This window comes from Zootoca vivipara, chromosome Z1, assembly GCF_965207765.1.
Source record: "Zootoca vivipara chromosome Z1, rZooViv2.hap1.1, whole genome shotgun sequence".
NCBI lineage: Eukaryota > Metazoa > Chordata > Lepidosauria > Squamata > Lacertidae > Zootoca > Zootoca vivipara.
The window spans coordinates 21,112,758-21,118,345 of NC_142583.1; positions in this window are offsets into that span (position 1 = coordinate 21,112,758).

The window sequence follows — 5,588 nt, forward strand, 5'->3', positions numbered from 1 at the left end:
GTTCAACATTCTTCAAATGACAAATCTGGGAAATAAAATTGGTAGCTTTGCAGAATACAAATATTAAGGTGAAGTCTTCAGTTCCTTGGTTATCACAACAGGGCTCTAATCTTTCCAAGCCATTACATGTGTCTGAAATGCATTACATGTGTCTGAAAAGTGTAGAAACATTTTGGGATTGGTTCATGATGGTGAAATGGCGTGATATAGCAGAAAGCATGCTAGATCTGGACTGAAGTTCAAATCCTCATTCTGCCATAATGCTCGTTGGGAAAATCACTCCATCTTTCTAACCTACTTCTTCACAGAGTTGCTTCAAGGGCAATGAATGATATTCTCATAGCTGCCAAGTTTTCCCTTTTCTCGCGAGGAAGCCTATTCAGCATAAGGGGAAATCCCTTTAAAAAAGGGATAACTTGGCAGCTATGTATTCTAACCTCAGCCCTTTGGGCTTCTTCTGATTCTGTGTCTTGCCCCAAATAGAATTTTAGCGACTTCTTCATATTGGGAGATGTGAAATGCTGGGTGGGATCAAAGTGAATGGCAGATGAAGAGGAGTTGCGGTATAGAGAATGAAGACAAATGAAATGAGAGAAAGAGAATGATGGCATAGATAAAGAAGATAGCTGTGAAAAAGGCTTGTCAGATATGTCTAGTTATGGTTGTAAAACTACTGGTTATTCTTTATCTTGTTCTAGTATCCTTTTATAAACCTGTTTAATGCTCTTAAATTATAGTGGTCTGGGAGGATTCAGATAAAGCAGATCTCATCTCAAATATCTTGTACTGATATACAGAATTAAACATATACAGGGAGAGTCCTATTGCTCTCAGCTAGTTGTTGGTAGCTAGTTGTTGAGAGGACTATCAAGGGGAGTCTTAACTCAATGGACCAAGTGACCTAGCAATATTCAGCTGTAAGGGCCTTGTTAGGGTGCTCCTAGGATGTTGCAGTGCCATCTCATACATTTTGCATCTCCCTGCACCCTGCATTTTGAAAATCAGAAAATCCGTTTTATTTTTTCCAAAATCACCAAGGGGATTAAGTAAAATTATTCTGGGTTCCCCGCCTTATTTAATGCATTGGTTCTAAATACATTTTATTGGAAAATCAGTTCTATTAAAATCAACAGGAGTCATTTCTGGGTAAATATGAGAAATGAAAGGTTAAACATTTCCTGTCAACTCCAATAAGTGCCCCTCCCCTGTCTTCTGATTATGGGTAAAGGGTAGACAGTTTTTGCTTCTAGTAATACTGGGGTACATTCCGCTATACTTTCTTAATGGGCTGCACAACAGCAATTTATGAAACTACATTGCTGTCAGTGAAGGATGCATACACACACACTATGGTACATCAAGCTTACAAATAATGAACTAGGTCTGTGCAGATTCTAATACAACCAGACAGAGCATAATTGTTTGTTTTTCCTCTTCAGAGCGCAGTTCACCGCTCCTGTGGATGCATCATGTGTAAGGAAGGAAACAATGGCCTTAGCAGAAGGCCCATTAGCTACCGTATATTTGTTTTATTTGTCTTACACCCCAGTCCTAAACACACAGACATCATGTATACCTTCACAATTTTGTTTCTGTCTGGCGGATCTGATGCACGCATTGAGCATACACATTCCTAGCCCGTGGGCAGTCTCCATTGATTTTCTAATGTTCCACACAGAGATGGTACAAATGGAACAGAAAACGGCAAGTTCAACACAAGTGGTATATTCTACCTGAACTTTTCTTCAGCTCCAGTGATTCCACTGGTGTTTTCACAGAACTTCCTAGTGAAATCCGATGCCCTTAATCTGCTTTCAACTTGGATTAGAGACAAAGACCACTTATAGAAAATTTCTAAGATGCTGTCATCAAGAGGATAATACCCTCATCCTACTTATCAGAGATGACTCATTACTTTATGTTGCAATTTCAAACTTTTGAAGGGGTACTTTTATTCTAGTCTTTCTTTTTTAGGCCTAGCTCTGGGTTGAAGTGCACTTTTCAAAAACTTTTTAAATTAGCCCTATGCACCAAGGACTGTCCACCCCACTTATGAATCCTGCACAAGAAAAACTGACAACACTCTTGAAAATTTGAACTGATCTACTGTGCGTGCACAGGCTTGTTAATATTTCTGCTAGAAGTCCACAGAATACCTCTGCTAAAAGTCTGCTGAAATGATCGAGGGGACATTGAGTAAGGAGTGATATACTAGAAGTTAATAAAATTATGCATGGCATGTTGAAAGTATATGAAGCTTTTCTCCCTCCCGCTACTCACAGACATGTGATGAGGGTGAATGTTGGAAGATTCAGAACAGTCCATAGTTAAACTATGGAGGCAGCAATGGACACCAACTTAGATGGCTTTTAAAGGAAATTAGACAAGTTCAAGGAGCAAAAGGCTATCAATGGCTCTGTTGGAGAAAACATTGCTTCTGAATAACAGTTGCCGGAAACCACAGGAGGTGATAATGCATTTATGCACAGGTCCTACTTACAGGCATCTGTGAGAAGGCTGCTGGACTAGATGGGCCATCGGGCTGATCCAGCAGGTTCTTCTTCTATTCTTATGAGTTTTGATAAACAGAAACCACCCATATCTTTCTAGCTGAAAGGCAATATAGTAACTACTTTGATTTCTATGCTGATCAGATGTTCCTAGAAATCTTATTAGCATGGGGGCATTAATAGGTTGGCCTTCTGGTTCCTCCACTCAGATCCGATGTGGCTTACTGGACATTTTGGGGTGTGTGTGTGTATGTATGTACATAGCACAATTATTGGGCTGTAGCGGACAAAACTGCCCCATTCGCACAAGAATTTCTGCTTATGCAGGGGAACTTTCTCTCCCCACAAATCTGTTCCAGAGGGTTTTGGGGAAACCCCAGAAGATATCCCTGCCCTCTCTCTGGTGTATAAAGCAATGTAAGAATGCAACTTGAAAAGTGGCAGGGGAAATGATCCCACTGCATTGCAATCCGCTAATGTGTGCATGCATAACCTCTGTTTCTAAAGGTCTCACTGCAGTCCAGACCACACAAAAACTGTAGTTGAAACATAAAGCAACGGACATCTTTATTCCTTTCAACAACGCATGATATCATTCCAATGCATTTTGAGCGTGACAAGCTCTCTGTCTGTAAAAAAACAATTTAATGTGCTCACTGGTGTTCCGACAGCTCAAAGGTCACTTGATACATTGCCACAAGGAATAGACTTTGCACCTTTTGTGAACTTCTACTCTTTTTTGTTTTTTGTTTGTACAAGGCCAGATCATACAAAATAACCCCAGCTACTTCAGATATGGAAGTGTAAAAATTTCCTTCCTTGGGGATACCAAGCTTCAGCTAATTCTACTATAGTATAGTGAATGTACTGTACTAATAGCAGCCAGACAGATCCTTCTGAAAGAACTGCAAGATGGTGAGCTCCCCAAGTTTGTCATAGTGCTTATGATTATGGGCATTCATTTATTTATTTTCCTGATAACATTTATAAGCTACTTTTCACCACAACGTGGCTTTTGTGACCAATAGTTCAGCTAGGCCCACTGGCAGATTTCTGGCTCTTAACAACAGCAGCAGATAGCCAAGAGATGGGGAACAGGCTGTGGGGAAACCACAGGAAAGAAGGGTCTCTCATCTGATACAATTATCCTTCAGGCTAGCAATTCTTAACCTTTCTTTTCCATGCATCGCTTGACAATGACTGGGAATGGACAACTTATTAAGCTTCTGTTTGTTCTTCAGGCCAGAGCACAGATATATAACTCAAGTTGCAATAACCATAGCCTTGCCTTTCTAATACAATGAATGTGCCTTTCTTGGAAAGGAAAGTTTTTGTAAAGTCAAGTGCAACGTTTGTCAGTTTTAGGCTAAGGTCATGTTAAGCAAAGTTACCTTTTACCTGGTAATTTTTTTAAAGGGAAAAAGCGACATACCACCACCAATGTTGTATGATTAATATAAGGTAAAGGTAAAGGGGCCCCTGACCATCAGGTCCAGTCGTGTCCGACTCTGGGGTTGCGTGCTCAGCTCGCTCTATAGGCTGAGGGAGCCGGCGTTTGTCCGCAGACAGTTTCCGGGTCATGTGGCCAGCATGACAAAGCTGCTTCTGGCGAACCAGAGCAGCGCACGGAAACGCCGTTTACCTTCCCGCTTGGAGCGGTACCTATTTATCTACTTGCACTTTGATGTGCTTTCGAACTGCTAGGTGGGCAGGAGCTGGGACCGAGCAACGGGAGCTCACCCCGTTGCAGGGATTCGAACCGCCGACCTTCTGATCAGCAAGCCCTAGACTCCGTGGTTTAACCCACAGCGCCATATAATAGGCTCTATTTGACAATCTGGCCCTGTTCAAAAACAGCCTCAGTCTCAATAGTAGGAAAAAGTAAATCAAGTGCAAGGACCATTTCACAGGTCTTCTATTCTTCCACAATGTTTAGTGGACCACCTGAATGGAGCTCACGGATCGCAGGGTGAGAATCTCGGCCATAGTCTTTGAGAAGCACACAACTAGCTCTGACCAACTACAGAGCCCATTTAAAGCCGTAAATCTGAGAGCAGTTAATCTAAACACACTATTTCCCCTCCCCCAAAGGCACACCCCAAATTGCTCTAAGGACAACAAGTATCAAAAACGGGGGTTGATCCTGATAAATAGGGACCATGGTAGCACCTGCTGACATCTGCACAGAGAAGCTGCTTAGGCAGTTTACATCTACAGTATGTCACTACTTTCAATGTCGCATCAGATGATCCGGTATATTTCACTGGACCCTTCATGATAATCAGATACAGTGGAACCTCGGTTTATGAACACCTCGGTTTACGAATTCTCAGTTTACAAATGCCGCGGACCCATCTGGAACGGATTAATCCACTTTCCATTACTTTCAATGGGAAAGTTCGCTTCAGTTTATGAACACTCCAGTTTATGAACAGACTTCCGGAACCAATTACACCTATGCTTCGGGTTAAGTACGCTTCAGGTTGAGTACTCCGTGGACCCGTCTGGAACAGATTAATCCACTTTCCATTACTTTCAATGGGAAAGTTCGCTTCAGTTTATGAACGCTTCAGTTTAAGTACTCCGCAGACCGTCTGGAACAGATTAATCCACTTTCCATTACTTTCAATGGGAAAGTTCGCTTCAGTTTATGAACGCTTCAGTTTAAGTACTCCGCGGACCGTCTGGAACGGATTAATCCACTTTCCATTACTTTCAATGGGAAAGTTCGCTTCAGTTTATGAACGCTTCAGTTTAAGTACTCCGCGGACCGTCTGGAACGGATTAATCCACTTTCCATTACTTTCAATGGGAAATTTCGCTTCAGTTTATGAACAGACTTCCGGAACCAATTGTGTTCATAAACCGAGGTACCACTGTACTGTCTCTGTATTTTCCATCTGTTTGCAGTTCTTTCAAGGCTACTAGAAAGGGCCTAGCCCCTTCAGCATTATAAAAGAAAGAAAGAAAAGATTTTCATTAAATTATAAAACAAGCAAAAATGGCACAGCAAATACAATTAGGGGATACACATTAAAGAACAATTGTTTTCACTGTCACATTACAGAGCTTTGCATC